The 24,489-nt window shown below is 40.1% G+C and overlaps 1 protein-coding gene across 5 annotated transcripts in view; it reads right to left on the reverse strand.

Moving 5' to 3' along the window:
• Positions 1 to 24,489, reverse strand: part of ARID1B (AT-rich interaction domain 1B) — a 583,022-nt gene that overhangs the window by 507,641 nt on the left and 50,892 nt on the right. The window lies entirely within an intron of this gene.

Genomic DNA, 24,489 nt, shown 5'->3' on the forward strand with positions numbered 1-24,489 from the left:
TATAATTACACAGGTCATCCCATTCATATTTTAAAATATTGGCACAATATTAGGTTTCTTCCAGTCCTCTGGAACTTCCCTGTTCTTCCAAAAATTGTTGAAAATCAGCATTAACAGACATTAAGGGCTCCCCAGATCCCCAGCCAGCTCTGTAAAAACTCTAAGAGATATTATATCTCAACATGCTTATTTTAAAATGTCTAGTTTTAGTAGCTGATGCTTAATTTCCTCCTGGCTTAGTACTTTAATGAAAAGCTATTTTATACACATGGTAAAATATACATACATCAGCTTCCCTCTCCCCCGAAAATACAGAAATATTTACTAAGCACTTCTGCCTTTTTTTTTTTTTTTAACATATTTGACAATTTTACATTTCCATCTAGTAATGAACCTATATTATTGAAAGGACTCTTTCTGTTGCTACCATATTCTAACTCTTTATTGCCCTTATCTCTACTGACCTCTGATGTATTCTTCTGCTTCCCTTATCAGTTTTCTACATTTCTGAATTTCTACTTTATTTTCAATACTATCAAATTCCCCTTCTCTCCATGTTTTAACTCCTTTTCTTTTTTGTTTTTTTTAAATTGCCACTCCCTATCCCTATCTGAGTCAGGTGCTCTGTTTTAACACACTGCCTTCTTTCTTGACTGTAACCTTTTGGACATCTGTTAGAACATTCTCAAAAACAGCTTCCAATCAACATCCAGATTTTTCTGTTCAAATACTTTCCCCCAGTGGATTTGGCTCAAAAATGTTTTCAGAATTATGAATATGCCTTTTTAAGGCACCAGTGGAAAAATCCAGGTTGATCTCTTGTGTGCCTCCACTTAAGCATCGCAACACCTGAGTCACTTGAATCACCCTGGAGGGTGATTAAAAAAAATTGGATTAGGTGCCTAGGCTCCCTATACAGTCAAAGGAGTAAGTCTGGCAGCTTTAAGGGGTAAACCAACAAGCCAGATGCTGAGAAGGGAACCACCTGGAGCCAGTGTTTCCAACAGAAAACACCAGAAGCAGTGATGTGTTTAAACCCCCACCTCACTCCTGAGCTTTGGTGCCAGCCTTAAAGTTACATGTTAGGCACCCCTGTCCATTAGAGATCTAAAACACATCTTAAATAAAAGGCTGACTGACGGTAGCAATGTCAAGTAGTACTATTATCATTTGCAAAGTACTTGTCCAAATCAGAAACCTGGGTTCTAATTTCCTCAAACCCCATTTCCCCCTCCAAGAGAATACCCTAGACACAAGACTAAAGATCAGACCAGGGTTCACATTTCCTATTCCTCCTGTTGAAGCTGTGCCACCAATCACAGCATCAGACAAAGCAATCAAGGAGAATGATTTACTAAGCCCAGCAAAAAGCACACTCCCTGTGAAAGATACCTTGAGTTCTAGTCCTTATTCCAGGGTTGTTTCAGTTTTTCATTTAATGGTTATGTAATATCAAAGGCATAATTAGTTCTGGCAGCAGAAACCACACCATCTCCACTCTAGCCTGCAACAGTGCCTAGGCAGGAGTTAAGACTGTTCAAACTGGGATGTTTCCATGTGTGCTTGGAAGACCAGATTTAGGGGCCTAACGCACAGCCACAAAGCATATTGGACAACTACAGGCTTTTGGGCTAGGGACACAAGTTACACATAAACCAATTTAAGTGATGAGAAACTGGTTTATATCTGTAATAGAACCGCAGTTCAGTGCACATAAACCCGTTTCAAAATGGTTGAAACTGGTTTAGGATAAACCTGGTTGAATGCATCGATCAGATGTAACTGATTTAGGCCAAACCGGTTTATGAAACTTGTCCCAGACCCCTTCTCAGTTTAAGTTAAATCAGAGTCCCCCAACATCCCAGCATGCTTTGCAGCCCTGGGCTGGGATGTGCTGTCTGCTCCAGAGAGCAAGGCTGACCCAGCCCCTCCGCTCCCTAGCTGGAACAGTGAGGGCTCACTGGCTGGCTCCCTGGCAAACCCGGCTGGGGTCTGGGGCCAGGGAGGGGAGTTAAACTCTCCTTCTGCCGTGTACAGAGCTGCCTTGCCCTGCTTACTTAGTGCTGGCTGTGACTGTGGATTACAAATCCTAGAGGCACCTCAAAGCAGGAAGTGATGAGCAACCCTGCAGAGACCTGCTGGCGTGACTGTGGACTGCATATCCCAGAGACCTCAGAACACACAGCTCATGCCAGCTTGAGCCACTGCAGGCACGTGATTGCATTTCCTGATTGCATGTGACTGCATTTCCTGAATCAAAAATGAATGTCTATCATTTGCTTATTGGTTCAATCTTTGCAGCTTAGACTAACCTGCAAAGACTGAATCAATTTATCCTTGGGCTTTTTGACTGTCTGTACTTAGCCTTGGAGCCACTAAAATAGGTTTGTTCTAAATTGTATTTTGCTGCATAGGGCAATCTATATTAAACCCTAAGGACATATATAATTACTGGTTTGGACTGGATTTTATCTACAGAACAAATTTAACCAAAGTTGTGATCACTTGTATCTATTTATTTTGGATCAGTGATCAATACCTCTTCATCCATTAATATGTTGTCTAAATATTAAATGCAACAGTTTATGAAATCAAGAAACTGTCATCCATGGTTCCCCAAAATGTAGAGGATGTTTCAGTACTGGCAGAATAAAACCTCCAGAATATCACTCAGACTGAAGTCCAGGATGTTAATACATCTTGTTTTTCCCTCCGCATTATAGTTGCTTAAGGTGTTGATCCTCCTGCTTTCTAATACAATTCTATGGACCATAGCAAACACCAATCAGCACCCCATCTTGTTCTCTATCTATAAGGACACCGATCACAATCAGCTGGTTACGAGTTGTCACTGACAAAAAAAGAAGTAATGCATTTTTCAATAAGACTGCTGCCTCCCTTTTGTCCACTCAGTCCTTTTAACATTCTAACCATGGAAATCTTCTGATTAGGTTTCTACAGTACTGACTAGATTTAATTTATGCCCAGATAAGAAACTCCAAGTCTCTCCTTTACTTACCCAGGATCCTATCGTTAGTATGTCAGCAATTAAAAATTTCTTCTCATCCTATACCCTGGTGTCTTGATTACTTTTGTCGTCTGGATCTTGATTTAGTTCTAAATGGAATGCTCATTTAGACTGTCTTCCCCCCAGAAAAATGGTTCTTCTTTGAAGGAGATGCAAGACTGCTTTCCCTATAGACTACCATCCATCTTCCACAAAACCAAAATTCATTCTACCTTATATCACTTATCTAGCTATGGGCTCATTTCCAGAATGTTCTACCTTATAGTTTCCTTTGCTCCTAGCAAAGAAAGGATCTCTGGGGTTCTTTAATGCTCCAACCTTTTAGTCACAAAGAGGAGACCAAACTCTACCACAGATCTTTCTATAAAAGCAAGTGAACCTTACTTTTTCCTTTATTAATACTAAATTAATTAATCCTACTGTGCCCCCTGAAAATTATCAAGATCTGGAATGATCACATGAGTTTCAACTTCTGTAGGACTTCCTATATTAATAGTCATTAAGAAAACTTAACTAATATTTCAGTTCATTATTCTGGCTGAAAGATTATCCCCAAATAGCTCCTTAGTGCCTATTCCAGTAAGCTAAGTTTGTGTACTTCCATATTTAGAACAATGTGAAAATATCACTGTGGCGCTCAATGAAATGATAATTATTTTCCTTGTGGAGATTTCCTTAAACCAAGGAAAGCCATTTTTGAGTCTTCTCTGGTCAGAATACAGCACTCCAGCAATGTCCTCAGTCAAAAAAAAAGGGTTCAGTCCAATATTTTCACCTATTCCTCCTGCCTTACAAACTTCTCTATAAAAACATTCAGTACTTTTTTCACTACTGAAAAAAAATCACTGTCTCAATATTCAGCAGAGTTCAATTAAGAAATCACTTACTCTGAGACTAGTGGTACAGTAGATATTTAAAGGTGTAGGAGCTAAGTGCACATGAGGCCGTTAAACCAGGGTCAACAGGCAATTATATGCTACCAACAACTACCTTAGGAAGACTAATTATTAGCTTCTTATGAGATCTACCTAGGTAATTTTTCCCTTATAAATACTTGCCAAGAACTGTCAGAGGTAGAAGGGAGTTATGTACCCCTTTGATAGCACAGCTGTTGATGACAAGCCAGCTGTTAAATTACCAGGACCTTTCACTGAAGAACTTAAGAAGTGGTAGGTGCAAAAAAGTATTGTCATCAGTAACATCAATGAATGAAACATTCCTGACAAAAGAAAGCTCCCATAAATCCACTTGTACAGAATGGCCACAAAGCTAAAAATGGTGTGTGGAACAACCATGGTCTACTTTGCCTAGGCTCAACAAGAGCTAACCACCAACAGTGATATTCATAAACAAAAACAAGACTCCAGGTGAAGTCTAGTTTGCAATCTTGCAACACCAAACATATCCTCACCACTGAAATGAGAGTTAATAAACAGATATTTTGCCTGGAGTGGCAAACTTCCCTGCCCATTTTGCAAAGCTGTTCTGTGGAATGAAGGCAGTAAACATGAGAGTTCTTGATTAACACAAGAGGGAAGAAATAAGATCGCTTCAAAACTTTGAATCGCTGTTCAAAGGTAACACATAATCTAACTGTATAGTACTAATAATTTAAATTTTAGGGGGGGAAAATTGCTATAAAGAAAACAACAATTCGCATGTGAATTCTTTAGCGGTTGAGCTGTTAGCACATTTATTAAAGAAAAAAAAATCACCAGTCTTGCATGTTGCAAGCCATATTCATTACGGGATAAGAAATACTGCTGAACACACAGGAAGAGCAAAAACCATACTCCAAAATCAAAGGCAGTGCAGTAATAAAAGTGTGCAGATTTATGTAGGATTCATCGTAAAAATATCTTGAGGCTAATCACAAATTGTTCTAGCATCCTCAAGATTTCCCACTGCTACTTTCCCCCTTTCTTCTAAGGAAAAAAAGCAATGATTCAAAATGGAAGCTCAGTAATTATTTACAGCCCAGTATGTAAACTGTAACATGACTGGAAAAGTTCTTAGCACATCAACTTAGATATATCTAAGCAAGGCATTCTTTCCCTGTGGTAGGCGGCCCCATGTCAAGTAACTATGTGCTAGAACTTGTCCTATGCTACCTGTTCAAAGGAAACTGTGCAAGAGTATTTCAAGCTCTGACAGATACTACTTTGTGCAAAAACATTCACAGGAGTATTACAGAAAAGACAGCAGTGATGTTTCAGCAAACCCTGTGTCAAAAAAGGTGCTCTCCTGCATTTTTATTGATATGCAGGAAGTGAATAATCGTTTCTTATATAATCCGTGCTGATGCTTCTTTCTAAAGGTCCACAGTCCTTTGCATGTATTTGAAAGCCCCTTCCTTTTAAGATTTTACTTCCCTCCTTTCAAGAATGGGACTGAAAATGTCAAATATTCTGAAATAATTCTACAATTTTTAAACGTGAGAAAAAAGTACCCAATAAAAATGAGGGTTGTCAGTTAATCGCCGTTAACTTGGGCGATTAATGAAAAAACAAACTAACACGTTAATTTTTTTTTTTACTTTTTTTTTTTTAATCGCACACATCGTTTTGACCAGCGGAGCGGACCAGCCAGAACCCGTGCACAGAACCCTGACCCCAGCCTGCCCCACACCAGCTCCAGAATCACCTGCCCACGCTGAGCAGCGCTAGCTACCAGGCAGAAGCTGCTACTTGGCATGAAGAAAACGCACCCCCTCTTCCTCACCACTGCCGGGTCCTTCTTGCTGCAGCTGCCCAGAGCCTGCACCCAGGCTGCCCTGCGGATCCTCTTCGCTACTGTCACTGCTGCCTCTGGGCCGCCTAGTCGGGCAGCAGTGGCAGTGCAGAGGAGTCACAAGGCAGCCCCGGCACAGGCTCCAGGTGGCTGCACCAAAGACCCAGCAGTGGTGAAGGGGAGGGACCGCTTTTCCTTGGTGATGAGCCACAGCTTCTGCCTGGCTGCTGCTCAGCATGGGCAGGTGAGTTTGGAGCAGGCACAAGGCAGACTGGAATCAGAGCTGTTTGCACGGCTTCCAGCTGATCCATTCAGGCTGGGGCAAGTTTAGAGTGGGCGCAGAGCAGGCAGGGGTCGGGGCTGGGGCTGTGTGCTGCTAGCAGTGGCAGGGAGGAGCTGCAGGGTGCACAAGGTCCAAGCTGTTGGGTGGGGGATGCTGACTACTGTTTAACCGTGTGATGAAAATTGCGATTAACTGCGACTTTTTTAATCTTGCAATTAATTGCAATTACTTTTTTTAATTGTTTGTTAGCCCTAATAAAAATGTAAGCTGTATTTTACAGCATTCGACTAGTAAAGGATTAGTGAGTGCTGAAGTGTTCTTTCCTGTCCATCAGCAACTGTTTATAAAAGTTAAGGCACGGGTGGGCAAAATGCGGCTCCGGGGCGAGATGCAGCCTGCCAGGCCATTCTAGCTGGTCCATGGGGCCACTAAAAAGTTTAGAAAATTAATATTTATCTGCCCCTGGTTGCCTGTCATGCAGCCCTCGATGGCTTGCCAAAACTCAGTAAGCGGCCCTCCGCCCAAAATAACTGTCCACCCCGAGTTAAGGGCTTTAAAAGGTAGTATAATGATAATCCAGAACTTGCATATCTCTGCCTATTATTGTAAGTTGGAACATATCTACTTGATAGCGGACCATATCTGCTTAAAAAGCCACAAATGTATTTTCCTCACTAGAACTAACACCAAATGTAACCTACATATTTTGACATTCCTTGATTTTATTTTCTGGATGTAAGGATTTTCTTGTTTTTTCTAGTTTGATAAAAAATATAGAGTAGTTGCAATCAAATGCAATCCCTGAGGCAATCAAATGCAAACCCTAGGACAGAGCAGTCATAATACTTTGAAAGTTTAACTTTTTGACAATCGGATCAAAAGACAATTCATAAAGATGAGCAAATATTTAACATACGTGGAAAAACAAATAATAGAAAACATGAAATTAGAGGAATGAAGGTCAGGTCCAACAGATACAATTTAAAAAATAACTAACTAAACAAATAAAAGACCAGACATATTACGTGACTGCAGGCTTAAAATAATATCAGAAAGCAAATCACTCTCTGACGTGGAAAATAACATTATATAGAAAACTCCAAGAACAGAGGCCAAAACTGTTAGCATTTTCTAAGCCTACTCTATACCATTTGCTCCAAGACTGTAATCTTACAATCTCCACTTTGGGAAGAACACATGAGATTTCCTATAACTTTAAACTCAAGGTCTGAAAATGCCATTCACCAACTGTTTGGCAGCAGGTAGATATTATTTTTCTGGACAAATGAGATCAATGCTATTGTTCCCTGAAGATTTTACGCTTTCATTAAAAAACAACAACAAAAAAAACAAGCTTTTTCTAAGACTTTTTTTTCAATCACAAACTAAGCATAAACCCACTAAGTCAGGAGTGCTCAATTCCCACCACATGCAGCCAAGTCCTCTGACCTGTGGAGCTCCCCCTGTGTCTGAAAGTTTGGCAGCAGGGGAGAGGTGGCAGTGTTAATTGCTGCTCCCCTGCTGCTAAGTATCCAGACCTGTGGGGAACCCCACTGGCATGCTAGATCAGGCACACAGCGTGGTGTGGGGCCAATCTGGTCACACAAGACAAAATGAGACCTGATCCCAGCAAGTGAGGTCAGATGAGGGTGGCACAGGAACCGACCAGGGTGCACAGGGCCAGGACAGGGGAGCCTGGTACATAGTCTGGGCAGGAGAAGCATGGGCCCAATCCAGGAGTGTAAGGCCAGGTGGGGATGGTGCAGGACCTGATCCAGGTAGGGGCAGTGTAAACTCAATCTGAGTGGGATTGGCACAGGCCTGATCCAGGTGCACAGAGCCAGGCAGGGGCATCACAGAGCCAAATCTGGGCAGTGATGGAATGGGCCCAATCCAGGAACATGGGGCTTGGCCTAGACTACGTGGAACCCAAGACAGGTGTGGGTCTGTGCAAAGATGGCACAGTGCCAGGGGTAGGCAGCACAGGGCCTGATCCTGGGGTGTGGGGACTGATCTAGCCTATAGATTGGCCCCACACCACTCATTTGGTCCATGGGGACAAAAGATTGAGCACCACTGTACTAAGTGCTTCCTGAACAGGAAGGGACATTGCGTACTTCTGCCTTTTTTAGTCATAGTTTGGCCAAGCAGTAGATAGAAAGGAATGGACTAAATATACACTGGTTAGTTTCCACTGGTGCTTTAGCACCCTGTTACAGTGACATTGTCAAAAATCCCAACAATTTTACTGTGCTGCTTGTTGGGAAAGCTAGAAGCAGCAGTAGATAGGTGCTGGAGTTGTCACTGGGGAAACAAGAACTCTAAAGACACGCATACCCACCCCCCGCGCGCACACAAATACATAAATAAAAAGCCATCCATACCTTACTTTTATAATTAAATATATTACTTCTGTAATTAAAACAATAGATTCCTGGACTGGCTGCCTAAACCTTGTTTATTTTCATTGACGTTTTCTCAAAATACAGGTTTATATTAAGTTTTTAGAAGCAGGAAGTAGAAAGCTCTCTCTGTTCTGTGGAACATAGTAACAAGAGGTTCAGATTGCCCTTTGACATAAATATCAAAGCCAGAGATCATTTTCTTTTTCTCAAGCACATGTTAAAGTAAACATTTTAATTCATTTTCATGTGCACACACACTTTTTAAATAGTTGATTAGCACCTCTTATGAACCTTGCCCTTTAAAAAGCAGTGCAACATGTGTAAAACTGCTAAGTAAAAACAGAAAAAAAGGAACATACAGAAATGAGACCTTAAATTTATCTTCCTACCACTCATTTTTAACGTTTCAGAGGACTGATAGGTCAAATGCCTAGAATCATTAATGGATGAATGTAAAATTTCTGCTTTAATTTAAAACAAAACATGTAAGCATCAAGTGAAAATGAAGCTCCAGGAAAAAAGTGGTAACATTCAGGCCAACAGAACAGCTGCTTATACAACATCAGTGCTTATAGCTTTTAACACAGGGCTTTTCCCTTTATGCCATCTGCACCTTATTTTAATTTCCTCTTAAAAAGAAAATAAAAAGGTAAACATCACATTTTTTTTTACATTGGGATCTTCCTGTGTGCCTGAAAATACACACATTTCATAACTCTTGGGGTAAATCCAGTAAAAATATTCACAAGCATATTACTCAAATTTGACCTTCTTCCATGAACTTATGCAATTTAAACACTGGCTATATTAAATACAGTTGAAAAAGACTGTCTACTTTTCTAAAGTATTTGCCATATCTGCATAAAGTAGTTTTCAATTCAAAAACGTCAAATTACTCTTTAAATGAATGCCAATTAAGTTAAAAGAAAAATCTAAGTGAGAGCCAATGATTTTTGGGGGTGATATCTCTTATTGGACCAACTGCATGGCTGGAATACAATTAGACAAGCTTTCAAATGCAAGACATTTGAATCATGAGAATTCTTCTTTACACTGGGCGCATCTACACATGCAATTGGCAATATACTCTGGAGCAGTTTGCACCAGAGTTAACTGTTCCTGTGTACAGCATCTTCACATACACGTGTTACAGCAGGACTTTGAACTGAGGCAGAGCAGGCCCGGGCTGGCAACAGGCTTGGGGGTGGGGGGGGGGGCCTGCCAGCTCTGGCCTCCAAGTGGTGGCACTGGGACTGGCTGGGGCACAAGAGTGCTGAACATGTGGAGTTGTGTGACTAGGCAGCAGGAAGACGTCTGGCCCCATGCTTCCTGGGCTGACCAGGTACAATTTCTACTCACAGCCCAAGTCTACATGAGTGTTTGATCACAGTTATTTACTCTGCCATAGTACTGTCCTTGACAGTACTATCCTATGACAGAGTTAATTAGTTTACTGCATCCTAACACCGGTGCACGTGTAGACTGTGACACTTTGCTACTCAGCTAATTAGTCAACTTTGAGGTAAAGCACATGTGTAGCTACACCCCGTGTCTTGCACTAGAAAGCTTGCCTAACTTTATTCCAGCCATGCAGTGGGTCCAATACAAGATATCACAACCCACAAAAAGCCTTGCCTCTTGCATAATTTCTGGACTATCATGGCTACATCGTTCTAACTTACCAAGAGAAATGTAAGACAGTCAAAATACTGTACTGTATAAAGGACTTCATACTGTAAGTTGACCCATAAGCAATACATCATTCACTCTCGTCTAACATCCTAAACATGTAAAAAAATAATAAAAATCTAAAATTATGGTTTGCTTAACTAAACATTTATAGGTACTGTATAGTATACCCTCCTAGGCCACAAAAAGGTGAACCAAATAAAGTATAAGACTCTGTTTAGTTTTAAAACTTATGTTGAATTAGCAACATCAGCTACATTTAAGGCACTATGCTTGCTCTAGAAAATAAATCATTCTGTTTAATGTAGAGGTATTAGGTAAAAATGTATAAGAATCCAGGACTTTCCAAGTCACTTGTATTTAAGTTCCAGTGATATTTAGGCTCCTGTATACTTAAGTCACTTTGAGAAATGAAAGCGTCTCCTGAGTCACTTAGGGACTTTTACCCAACAGCTAGAAGTTTTACGTATTTTTATTTTATAAAATAAAAATAATAAAAAAGACAAAACTACTGAAATTTGGAAAGTACTTGTGCTTACTTTTTACAACAGGCAGCATAAGGTAATTAAACACAATAATGTTTGCACTACAGGCTTCATCCGATCTCTTCTGTTGCCAGAATAAAGCACTGGACATATTCCATTCTGGAATTCTCCATATTAAACCTCATGGGGCTGAGTCTGATCAGCGGCAATTAAGTGCAACTCAGCTGAACTCCACCAAGATGGGATTAGAACCAGGGGCTTCGGGTGAAATCCTGACTCCATGGAAGTCAATGGCAAAACTCTCATTGTTTTGAAAGCTAGGATTTCACTCCTTATCTGAAGTTCAACTTTTAGCCATGGGAAATACACTCAAATCATTTTAAAAATTAAATACTGCCAACTCCCTTGCATCTACCAGACTAGTTCAGTTTATGGACAATTGATACGATCTGCTGATAAAACCGTATCAGCTATATGTAAAAATGTCAGAATGTCCACTGGGGACATAACAGTAAGCATAGCATTAAACGTATATATGTTGGCTGTAGATATAGTTACAATATTTTGACCACAAAAAAATTCTCTGATAAATACAATCAATCAGAGAGCTGCTACATGTCTAATATGAACATGTAACTGCTAATTATTCTTTACCTAAAACTTAAACAGCACACCATGGCACGCTTCTCGTAAAACAGGACACTTATTTCATTTTGAACGTAAATGCTTTAATTCATGTCTCAAGTTGCCAAGCAAAATGAGCTGTTCATAACTAAATTATTCTCCTGCTTTACTCAGAAGACAGAAAACTGCCCTCTGTCCCTGACAATAATCAAAAACTAAGTTTACTAGCTAAACACTACTTCAAATGACAGCAACAACATCCTTGAGCCAAGGGAAAGTTATGCCTTGACACCACCTAAAAGAGCAACTGCACCAAATGACCAACATAGGCATCTGTAGGCCTTCTTCCCTCTTTCTGACATCACTTCCATGAGCACCAGTCTCAGTCAGGTCCATCAGCACAAACTGGATTATGTCTATCAAGATTTTAAAATTAAAGAACAATAACTTATTTATAATCAGCTACACTTATTTTGCAAAACATATTTATAATACATTTTCTGCACAAATGTCAAGTGCCGTTCACTTGATGATCAATGCAAAATTAGAATTTAACCAACTTCTGTGAAGTAGTAAGTAGTAAGACAGAATCTGGCCTTATATCTCACTTCCAAGACAGCATTCTGCTACTCAACTGAAGGAGTTCTGCTTTCCTTGACACTGCAGCAACTTTCTGCTTAGGTTACAGCTTTTTCTACAGTTTTAAAGAAATCATAGAACCCTCCGAAATGTTTCTATTTACCATAACAATACACTTCTGCTACTTCAGGGATTTTCTTCAATAAACAAATGTCAGATGACCAGTGTGTTAAAACGAAGAGCTAAGCTACCATAAAGACCCCAATTTATGTCAAATTTGATTCTGTGATTATCTGTAATCTATGCTCACCTCCCTCCATAGAGTGAATTACATTCAATGGAAGGGATAATTCTAAAGGAGACAATACAACATAAAGGCTTATCCTACCATGAGCTAAAGTAAGAGCCTTTTTTTTTTTTCAATTTGGTCAATGAGGCTTAGCACCCAAGAGAAAGGAACAGACTAAATATTTTCCAACAGTCTGCATAACACAGTTTTTAATGTTTCTCTAAATCTAAAATACCATCTCTTTTACAAGACAAAAGACAACTGATTTTTTAAATTAACACATGAACACTGAAAGATCTTCTTTTAAAAGATAACCTGAAAAGAGAAACAAAATGGGGCTCTGCTCTTTTTCTTCCTTTATTTATGATGCATAAAAAGGAAGCCTTCAAAGTCTGCCCCCATCCTAATAGGATTTTTTTCCCCCAGCTTGTTATTTCATATACCATGTTTTCCCTAGGTAGATTATGCTGGATTGGTAGGATGACAGAAACAGAATTCAAATGAAACCTTACTGGAAGGAGATATTTTTATTCTAACTGATGTCAACAGATGTTAAGTATACTAGAAAAGTTGGGGGGAAAAGTAATCTTTTTAACAAGTCAACCACCCTCCTTTTAAATAAAAGCTGAGAAAAGTTATAATCGATTATCAAGAACTCCACCAAGTCCTCCAGCGAAACCATGAAATACCATGCTTAACATTCCAAATATTTCCAAACTTCTGGCAAAAAATTTCCACCTTTTTGGGGGGTAACAAATATCTAGGTTTATAAAAAGAGGATGCAAATCCCAATATTTCGCCCTCTCTAGGTCATTTAAGATTACAGACATCAGCCTTCCAAAACAGTTAAATCAGAATTCAGATTTTCTTCCTAGCTCCACACCTTCTCCCATCTACACTCCCACCAATATATCAACGACAAGCAATTTCAGACCATGAACAATTGTAATCCATAATTTTATTGTAGTGTGAAGGCAATACACACACAAACACAAGTGAAGGCTACGTGTGTAGCACTTGACTTGTTTTCCTTGTGTATATGCATTAGTTTCAAATTACTAGGTTGAAGCAAAGTCATTATCCCTAACATCACCTCCTTGGCACACTTCAATCTTCTGGAATTAAGATTTCAGAAAGCAGCATACACATACCACCAGCCACCCAGCAGAAAATACGTTAGTATTTGCTAGCTTTAAAATTCTACCTGCTGAGCCAACAGCCAATTGATTTCCTTGGCGTAAATTCGACATTTCCAATCTGGGACATTACCCAATATGAGCACTGAAAACTCCTTTCTAAATGAGGTAATCATATTGGTACTGCTATAGTTCTGGTTGACTTGCAGTTTTCAGTATAATAAACCCTTACTGTACATTCCCAGAGGTTTTATAACTTTCCTATACCTTTAAAAGTTCCTTCAAGTTGAAACCTGTCATATAAGATCTCAAACCAGAAGGCAAGCTTCTCCTGATCAACCCCCAAAAAGTGCGCGCGCGCGCGCGCGCACACACACACACACACACACACACACACACACACACACACACACACACACACACACACACACACAATAAACAAACAAATAAGATCTGTCCCCAGATATTTGAATCTTGGTTTTTAAAAGGTATAGACACCAAAGGTGCATTTCTGCACTATTGAGAATGTCAAGGGTTTACTCCCCATTTTACAATCTTTGGGCATTTCAAAGAGAAGCCAGGGCTCCCAGGCTTCCAAAAGACTCAATGTAAACAGGCTCAAGGCAGGGATCAGGGGTCCCTGCACAGTGTCAATTACAGGATCAGAACCTAAATTAGGAGTGAAGTTATATTAAAGCTTTAAATGCCTAGTAAGCATGCCTATGTACAGATCCGTGCAACTATTTCCTATTTACTGTGCATTACAACGCAATCTTATTTACACAGTAAGATGTTGTTCCAGTCCATCAAGTACATAAGAATTTTTTAATACATCCTAAACAGCAATTATCCAATGATCAACAGATTAAACAGGCACACCACAGAATCAAAGGGACCACTGAATTCTCTCATATGTATATAAACTCAGGCTTTGCTAAAATTCTCTACCATCTTCTAAGAATTATTATAGTCTGTCCCCTTCCCACTTTTTTTTTAAGCTAAAGAAATCCAATATCACTATAAAGTATTATAGGCACCTCACATATGAAAAGTAATATTTGAGAAGTAAGGTACCATCATAGCCACAACTCTGCTTCCCAGAAAACTGCAAAATAAATACGGTCAAACAGATATACATGCATAAAAAAAAAAGAAAAAGGAAAGAAAAAATCTGAATAGACACGTTTATGCTGTTATTTTCATTTTAATTATTATTTTTAAAACAATTTTATTATTTTTAAAACATATTTTAATATTTTCCTGTAGTACTTGAAAAGCTAAGCACAAAGAAAAGTTAATTAGCAATAACTGGGCTTCTTGGGAGATTTTGGGCACGCATGCCTGATAGGGCTGTGTGTGAAGCTTCAGTCCCTGATTTGATTCGGCCCAATTCAGTGGCCAAGTCTACGAATCCAAATTGAATTAGAGGACGCTTTAATCCCTCTGAATCAGTTCAGAGAGATTCAGAAAGATTTGGACATAGATACAGCTTTAAAAGTTTTTTCTAGATACCACTAGGTAGTAGGGGCTTGTGAGTGCCTGCAATGCTGGTGCGCATGAAGTGTCCTGCAAGAGCCCATGGGGGGTCCCCAGCGTGCTTGGCAGCAGACCTAGAAGTGAACCAGAAGCACGTTTGGTCCACTTTCAGGTCTGTTGGGAAGCATGCGGGGGGGCTCCCCCACACCCTCCCCAGCTTGGTGACTGCTGCCTCCTGAGTTTGGGGGGGAATCTGCGGCTGATTCCCGAGCCAGGAGGTCCCCCCCTTGCGCGCTCCCTGGCAGAGGACCAGAAGTGCTTCTGGTCCACTTTTGGGTTCACTACCGAGCATGTGTAGCACCCCTGCACTCCTGTAGGACGCTCCATCTGCCCCAGCATCGCAGCAATCACGAGCTGTGCCCGCTACCTCAAGGTATGTAGAAAAAACTTTTAAAGCTGTGGCTCTGTCCAAATCACTGATTCTCTGAATCATCATCGAATCTTCAAATTCAAATCGAATCAGGAACAGTGATCTGAATCAACGAATCGAATCACTGTCCCTGATTTGGGCTGAATCCAAATAGAATAACAGCCCATTTAGCTCACCCCTGATGCCTGCTCCAGTGCATGCTAATGAGCATGCATCAATACAGACTTAAAATTGAGTCTCCTGGAGTGCGCTAATTAGCTTCAGCAGCCAGCACTACCCCCAGACAAACCATCTGTGGCCCTGTCCTGCTCCCTGGCTCAGTCCCACAGGCCCAGCCCCCAAACCTTCTCCACTCCCTCCATCATCATGGTGACCTCAATCTGCTCCTCCCCCATGTCACCTATGCCCCTCCCCCCAATAGACTTATTGTTGCCTGGCTGTATTGCTGGAGCATGCACACATGCACGAGGCAACCCTTGCACCCCACCTCTCCCAGCCCCAAGCAGCCTCTTGCAAGGGAAAACCCACAGTTTCTGTCATTTTTCCTTCTTTAAAGGAGAGAAACCACATTTTTCTCCTTTAAAAGGAGGAAATCAAAGTTTTTCCATGGCAAATGAAAAACCCTGGCCCCTGATTATCAGTACCTATTACAAAGAAAAGAAAAACAAAATAGAAGAAAAGAAAATTATGAAAAGGTTGTCAAAATTCCTTTCCAATTATCTCCTATTTTATTAGCCATACTACAAGGAAAATATTTTCTATAAACATATTTGGTCTCCTCTTCAACAAGTGCTCCTAAAGTGTGTGGGTGCTAAGCACCTCTGAATATCAGGCCAATTAATTTTACCTTTTTATCTTCTCTCTATAATTCTAGGAAATACATAAAAGACAAGATTTTATATAAAATACAAAACTGGCATTACATTTTTAAATTACAATATAATTTCTCTCAGAAGTCCTGCCTAAGGAAGGATGCCCTCCCCAACATTTTATAGTTCTCTAGCTCACAAAATAAGGGCCTTACTATTGTGCATCACTGAAACCAGAAATAGAGAATCATGAAACTGAGGCTATGGAAAACATTATTTAATCTAAAGACATTACTTACATATAATTTAAATAATGAAATGCAATGAATTTAAGTAAATAAAGCCAGTTACTTAAGACCACAGACCATTAATGGAATAAACTGAATTAAAAACTTGCAAATAAATGGATTTTAAATTCAAGTTTTGGATAACCATTCCTTTTCTGCTGGAGTTGCTACAATTTACTACAGGTACTGTTTTTAATTTACTACAGGTACCAAGTACTGTCCCATAAACAATCATACCAGAACAGGAGGCTACATGCTTTATATCACAACACCTTCTCTAAAGAGAATCTGGAGCACTGTCTCAAACATATTACCGCAAGGTAAAGGTGGACAGGGATTTACTGCTCATCACTTCACTGAAGGGTTAACTTCTGTGGATTAGTTTTCACTTATCACAGGGTAATAGCATACACACTGGAGTTACCACGGAGCAGCTGACATACTGTAAATCTTCAACCCTGCTTAGCTTGTGACAACTCACTTGTACATCCTGGATCTCTGAACTCAGGTTTTACCAAGTAAACAAAAACAGGAATATGGTATTTTCAAAATGCTTGTAATTTCAAGTCTATCTAACTGCTCTATTAAAATTTACGTATCTACATCATTGAGCTTTCCCTTCCTCCTCCCTCCAAAGCAGCATAGGTAAAGAAAGACAGGATCTTGGCACAGGTTTCAGAAGTCTTCATGCCCCTTTACTTGTAAAGTGCAAAAACAATTATAATAGCTAAAACTAACTGCCACGGCCCAAAATCTCTCTCATGTGAGTACAGTAAAAGTTATCCTGCATCCAAACCACTTAGAACACACGAGGCATCAGTGAGAACAAATGGATTTAGGAATACACCATAGCTAGGGAGAAAAGGGTACTGCATTTGTTATTCATCTGTGGAGTTTTTTTAACCCAGGATTTTTTAATCTGACCATATTCCTCTTTAAGAGGCGTAGACAAAGGGAGAAAAAGTTTTCCACGATATACGTATAATCCCATGGAAAAACTAGTAGGTAAAAAGATACAGAAGTCTGTCTCACATGGCACCAGTAGCAAAGGAAAAGATTCTTACAACAAGAATAAAGGGAATGAATGAAATAAACAAAATGCTAATTCTAGGCAAAAAGATGCTTGAGAAGAAACAAGATAAATGAAGTTCCTGAGATAAGAGAGCCAGTTGAAAGACAGTTTTGAAAAAGAATGGTCCTGATTATCTATAGTGGTAATTCTTAACCAGGGTACTGTGCCACCTTGTGATGCCATAACATTCAATCCTTTTAAGGATGATGCAAAATGTAAGCACCATTTAGTCTGTAAGCACCTACACAATTTACACTGTAAACCCACACATTTCAAATAGGAACCCATAATGTCCAAATATTCTGGTCTGTTGTGGTCCAAGGTCTGCAAGAAAAGAACTACTCGATTATCTTTCTGTAGTGAAAAAAGGAAAAAACTAATGGCTGGCATTTTCCAATGGGTGCCTGGAATCTGTAAGGGCTGAGAACCACTTTTTTTTTCTTTCACCTTAAGTGCTGTTTTACAACTCGGCAAAGTAAATATAGTTTTAAAAATAAAACAGACCCCCTTTATTCAGTAGTTTTTTTATACCCACTTTCCAGCAGTAAATAACTAATAAAAGTTCAAGACAGTAGAAAACTAGGCCCATGGAGAAATTTTGAAATAGACAGCAGTCTGCATATTCTGTAGCCAGTTTCTATTAACCTATTTTAATCCAAAACTATTATTTAAGTCATTTAAATATAGGAGGTATTGAAGAACATGTTTTTAAATATGTTCTAAATTGTGGAATGCAGGTAGACAGCATTTCACGTGTTACAGTTTTTACATCTGTTTAATCCTTTGATGCCAATTCACTATTTGTGTATCTATAGAAAGATAACTTCAAAGAAGTGTCACTAAAACGTTATACTGATAGCTACATAAGAGAAAATTACTTATTTTGTAATTCTGCTCCTCTGAAATGAAAATCCAGCAATATTTTAAACTTCTATATCATAGCTTCTTATACAGAAAAAAACTTACCAAAGCAGTAAAAGTGTTTTAATTCCTAAGGGCAGTACTAATGGATATAAACATGAGTTGTGCCTACTTGACTGGGTTCTAGAGTAGCACCTACAACTACCTCAAGGTCTGCCATTAAGACAACAGAAACCATGCAAAATATGCTTACCTTCATTCAATGGTTCAAAAGAGAATGCAGGGACAGGGCAATTTTACTGAATGAGGATTCCTGGCCCAGATCTCTCAATCATGACCTTTGTAGATTCTTGGATAAGTACTATAACCAACTCAAACAGCCAATATGGCCAAATATACAAAAAAAAAAAAAAAAAAAAAAAAAAGAAGAGAGAAAATAAGTTCAATAGCTTTTTAACTGTTATTCCAGGAGCTTCCTTGGAGAAAAGTTACCCTTGGCATCAAATCCTTCTGGCTCTTTTCGTGAACCATTATCTTCTTACCTCCACTCAGGTGACTAATCATGGCAGCTGATATGAGAAGCTGAAGTTATCAATAAGTACCTCAAAAATGCATGGACTTCAAGGAGACATTCCATGCAAACAGCATGATCATCTAGACCAATGTTTTTCACCAGTGCTTCAAGATCTTGAGGTGTAGGCCCTGCTTGTTGCAATGTGCTCCCATTGATACAATCTGATACACAGGTAAGAAGTTGCTTTTTCTCTCACACCCATTTTGGGAGAAGGGATTGAGAAAGAAAGCTGGCAAGAAGTGTACTAAAAACTTTTACAAGCATTAGTAGCAGGTACAAACAAAACAAAAAAGCCATACAATTTACTTGAGATGTATATTTTTTCCTTCAGCATAGGACAGGCACATCACATTAAAAAGGAGAGGTTTGCAATACTGTAAATAAAACAACTGGCTCCTCAAATCAGCTATTTCATAATACTTCCTACTGTTTTATAATTGTCCCAGATAAAATGTAGAAGTGTATGGGTGTTGACACACAGCCGGGGGGGGGGCGGGACATGCTCTACCAGAAGCATCAGCATGTTCGTTCAACCCAGCTTCACAGCATCTGCGTAGATTGGGCACTTCAGTGGAGCTTCATTCAATCAGCTATTAGCTAAAAGTGTCAAAAAGCCCCACTGTAACACCCAATCTATACAGATGCTGGGTGAGTCAGGTCCAATTAACGCAGTGCCACCTCCGACCATGTGCTGGGCTTGGTGCAGAGGTATGCAGAATTTAAAGTAAAGTGCTGTTTTTTTTACATCTGTAAGCAGCCTAATTTGATTATCCACCTTCTATTCTATTACAATGGTTTGACCAAACCAATCTAAATGTATTAAACATCTGCTTGATTCATACTGAACTTACTGGACAAGTTCCCTAAAAATGGACTAAAGCCTCAGTCCAAATGAGCAGTCTTCTGTGATTTTACTGCCAGTTTCCTAGCAGAATTTTAATGCAACAATCTGTGATGACCTCCTTTAGAAACACAGATGTGGGTTAGAAACCAGAATCTTTAATGGTTAAGGGTTGGGGGAGGAAGAAATTTATTTTCATGCTATGTTTATCCATACTTTAACTTCCATTTAAGTTCTGGATGCCACCTAGGACACAGCCTTTCAATACAGGTCAACCAAGTTAGCAAGTAACGCCAAAGCTTCCATGAGCTGTGTTTTGAATTTTATCCTTTGCGTATTTCAAGGTTTTCCCTCCCTGGTTAAGTAACTCAAACCACATTTCCTCTGAAATTGGGACAGTAATATCATCAATCTAGATGTAATACCTCTTCCAAGTTTCCTTTAATTTCCTTCTACAGAGTCCTTTAAAACATCACAGAATACATTCTCAGCAGACACACAGTAATGTCTTAGGACAGGGATTTTCAACCTTTTTTAACAAGTGCACTCCTTCCGTCTCAGTTTCAGCTCATGTACCCCTTTATATTAAAATTATTGTGGGGGCTGATTGTGTGTGCACATATGTACACACACACCCCATCCACCCTCCCAGCAGATAAGTCTGCGGGGGAGGAGAAAGAGCCATGGGGGAGGAGGGCTGGGCAAATCAAGACCCCAGCAGTGAGGGAGGGAATGGGGCACAGACGGGGCAGGGGCTGGGGTGAATGAGGCCCTGGCCAGGCGGGGTTGGGTTGTGGGACAATTGGAGCCCGGGCAGCTCGTCCATGGGTGTGGGGAGGGGGGCTCCCACCTCTGCGTGGCCCCCAGCATAGGCCTGGAGGGCACATGCCCCCTGATGTTTGTGGGGTGAAGGCAGTTGCTGCTGTGCACTGGGCTTTGCGTGCCACTGCAGCTGCTCCAGGAGCAATGCAACGTCATGTGTGTCCCACAGCCAGGCGAGCAGGGGGCATAGTGCAGCCCAGAGGCGGCAGGCATGTGGTGTCACACCACTCCTGGGGCAGCTGTAGTGGTGCACAAAGCCCAGAATGCAGCTGCAGCCACCTCCATCCTGCACATAGATCAGGGGGTACATGCCCCCCGGGCATCTGCCAGGGTGCGCACAGCAGCAGGAGCCTGCCCATACTCCCTACAACCTTTTTAAGTACTCCTAGGAGTATGTATGCCCCTGGTTAACAACCGCTGTCTTAGGATTCCCATCAAGTGCTGAAAGCCACAGATGAAGGCTAATGACATCACTCCTTTTCCTTTCCTATATCAAAACTACATGAAGCTCAGAGCAGTTGCAAAAGAATTTTTCATTTTGCCGTATTATTAGACCTCTTCCTCCCTCAACAATGGTGCTTAACACCTCTGAAGTTTAAGGTGACTGCACTTGCATGTCTTTTTACTTTCTATCTGTTGTCTGAACAGAGAACAAAGCCTCCTTTCCTTATCATACTTTTTTGTTACATCTTTGGATTGGATCTTCATCAGCATGGATGAAGATGCTGTTTTCTTTTAAAAAGTAAAAATAATCGCATTTATTTAGAAAACTTTAGGAAATAAGGAATTCATGTTAACTGTTTCAATTCTTTCCTTATTTCCTTTATTTCTTCATTTACCATGTCCAGCACCAGACCTGAAAGCTAAAATCTGTCAGTGCAGACAGCTCTAACCCAAAGCTACAGGACCCTGTAGCTAAAATTGATTCAGGATTCAGAGAGAAGTAGGGCTGAAAGGGACTTCCATAGGTCATATAGTCCCAAACCCCCCTGCCTGAGGCAGGATCATCACTATCCAAACCATCCTCTAAAAATCCATTGTCTAATCTCTTAGCAAAACTAGACAGTTAACCCTGATGCAAAGTAAGACATAATACCCTAAGCTGCCACAGACAAAACAGGGGGACCATGACAGCCAACATTTTGCTGCTGTAAATGTTGTTAACATATACTCAGGAGAGTCCAGGAAAAGGACTATGCCCCCTACAATGGAGAAAGGGAAAACCCCCCACAGTCCACACTAATCTGACCATGAGGTAAAATTCCTTCCTGACCCCAAATGTGGTGAATGACCTACCCTGGGCAGAAGGGCAAGACCCTCTAGCCAGAAACCTCCAGGTTTAAGTATCAGCAGGAGCACTGACATGCCCCAGTCCCAGCCCCAAGCCTTGGGCACCCACCAACCAATGCCTCCAAGGAAGACTTAAGGGAAAAAACCTTTGACACAGGTGGTGCAGAGGACGGGGAGACAAGAGTTCTTTCCCAGACCAATGCACAAAACAAGCAAAGCCCAGACACATGGCAAATACCCACAGCACAACACAGGCATAACCATGCATAGGCCATCCTCATCCAGTGGCTGTTTGACGTCTTCCTGAATACCTCCAGTGAAGGAGAGTCCACAACTTCCCTAGTCTATTCCACTGCCTCACTGTTGTCACAATTAAGAAGTTCTTCTACAATATCCAATCTAAACCTATTCTGCAGCAACTTCAAGCCTACTGTCTGCAGCAAAGAGAAAAGGTGCTTTTCTTCTTCGTTGTGGCAGCCCTTCAAGTATTCGAAAACTGTTATCAGCTCCTCTTCTCAAGCTTGTTTTCCATAAGCTATGCCTAGCTTCTTAAGCGTTTCCTTGTATGACTTGCCCTCCAAGACCTTCATCATTTTTGTCACCTGCCTCTGGACCCTCTCAAATCTTCCACATCCTTTTTTAATATATGGAACCCAAAATTGAACACCATACTCTAGATGAGGCCTAACCAGTGCTGAGTACAGAGATTCTGTGATGCTTCTATTGATTCATTCCAAAAACACATTCGCCTTTTGTGCAGCTGCATCACACTACAGACTTTTATTGAATCTGTGATCTACCAAGACTCCCAGATCCTCATCTGCAGTGCTGCCACCTAGCCAGGGCTCATCCATTTTGTATTTGTATCTTTATTTTTCCTGATGTGTAGCACCTTGCATTTGTCAGCACTGAACTTCATCCTGTTAGCTTCAGCTCAGTTTTCCATTCTGTCAATATCCTTCTGAATTGTGCTCCCATCCTCTGTGTTCAAAATCCTTCTTGGTCTCATGTCATCTGCAAACTTGCTCAAGAAGCTCTCAATGCCAGCATCCAAATTGTTAACTAACACATTGAACAACACTGGGCCCAAGACAGACCCCTGTGGAATTCCACTCAAAACCTCCTGGCATTCTGACATGGATCCATTTATAATTACGTTTGCTTGTGGCTATTAAGCCAGTTGTTCATCCACCTTATAGTATTCTATAAATTTCCCCAACCTGTTTATGAGGTCATGTGGGACCTTGTCAAAAACCTTGCTGAAGTCTGGATGTGCTGTATCCACTGCATTCCCTTCATCAACCCCAGTAGTTACTTCATCAAAGAAGTAAATTACAATTTCAATGACTTCTTCCTTCAAAACTCAGAAGTGTTTAGAGTTTTGGAAAATTCTACTCCTCTCATTTCACGGAATGGAGACTCCTAAATGACATTTGTATACAGATAGTATGCCAGAGAAAAAAACAGCTTCTACCACATTTCTTTATCCACTTTTCTTGAATTCTATCCAGGATTTATTCTAACGTTTAAAAACATGACTTTAAAAATGCAAAATAAAGCTGATTTGCCAAGGAAGCGATTTCTCCCTTCACTGTCTCCAAAGTATAGTACTGTCCACTCTCAAATTAGACCTGCCCAAAGCTGCAAATTGACAAGATTTAAATCAGTATAATTCATATGTTTAAGGTTGTATATCTCATCCCATCAAGTTTTCAGGAGTGCTGTATAATTCTTCGGACATCATTTTCTGGGTGCACAATTTGAGATACCATAAAAAGCTGCCATTTAAAACACTGAATAACTGCTCTCTGAAACTGCTGATCTTATAAAGTAATATTTAAAAAGCATACACATGCTATGCAACCAATTTTAAACAAGCATTACTGGCCTTCTCTTATTTAATATTCATGTCACTGAAGTAAAATTCCAGCCAGGAATCAAACTGTGGTATCCTGAGCCAAAGACAACTTACCACTCAGCTGGTAAGTTGGCAATTCAATTTACAAGCCTGCATTCCTGCATTTTAATCCTTTGTAGAAAGGTGGTAATATATGAGCAATATGAAAAGTACTGGATTCAGACCATTAGAGGTTCACAAACCAAACACATGAAGCTTTGGAGGCTGTCCAAAACAAGATTGTGCCTAGGTGGTGATGTCCGTTCAATAAAAATTCAATGTCATAATTATCCTCTCACTTTTTCCCTGAAGAGCATTAGTAATCATAACTGTAATGTTACTCAGCCAATTATATTAATGCCATGAGAAGACAGATAGGGCCAGCAGCCAATCACTGTGCCAGGTCACTGCTTGCTGACGGATAATTTACAATTATCAAGCAATTAGCAAATGAAGTGAAAAATTCAACACATATCTATATAACATAGGAATAATTCTTTTAAAAATAAAAAATGTGTTTTAATAACTTTACTTTGGCTGTAGCTACACAGAGAATGGAAGGTTCCTTGTTCTGCCTCCCTGTCTGATAATAACTGTGCACCATTTACTAAACTGGCAAAATGCCTTTGCTATATTAAGCTGGCAACAAAGTATGTTGTTTGCGGCCTTTAAACCAAATCACATCTTCAAAACAAGCAGACATCTACTTAAAAAATAAATCTAATGAAAAAAGATGATAAAATGTTACAACTCATCAGAAGAGTGCATCTGAAATCATGAACTAATTCATAAAAAGCATTTTTTTCTGACAGACCATTATTTTCTATCCTTGTCTACATTTAAAAAACCATACACAGCAAATTATTTGCAACTAGCTAGCCT

Source organism: Gavialis gangeticus, unplaced genomic scaffold (assembly GCF_001723915.1).
Source record: "Gavialis gangeticus isolate Ggan-Ray unplaced genomic scaffold, GavGan_comp1, whole genome shotgun sequence".
NCBI classification, from domain to species: Eukaryota; Metazoa; Chordata; order Crocodylia; family Gavialidae; genus Gavialis; species Gavialis gangeticus.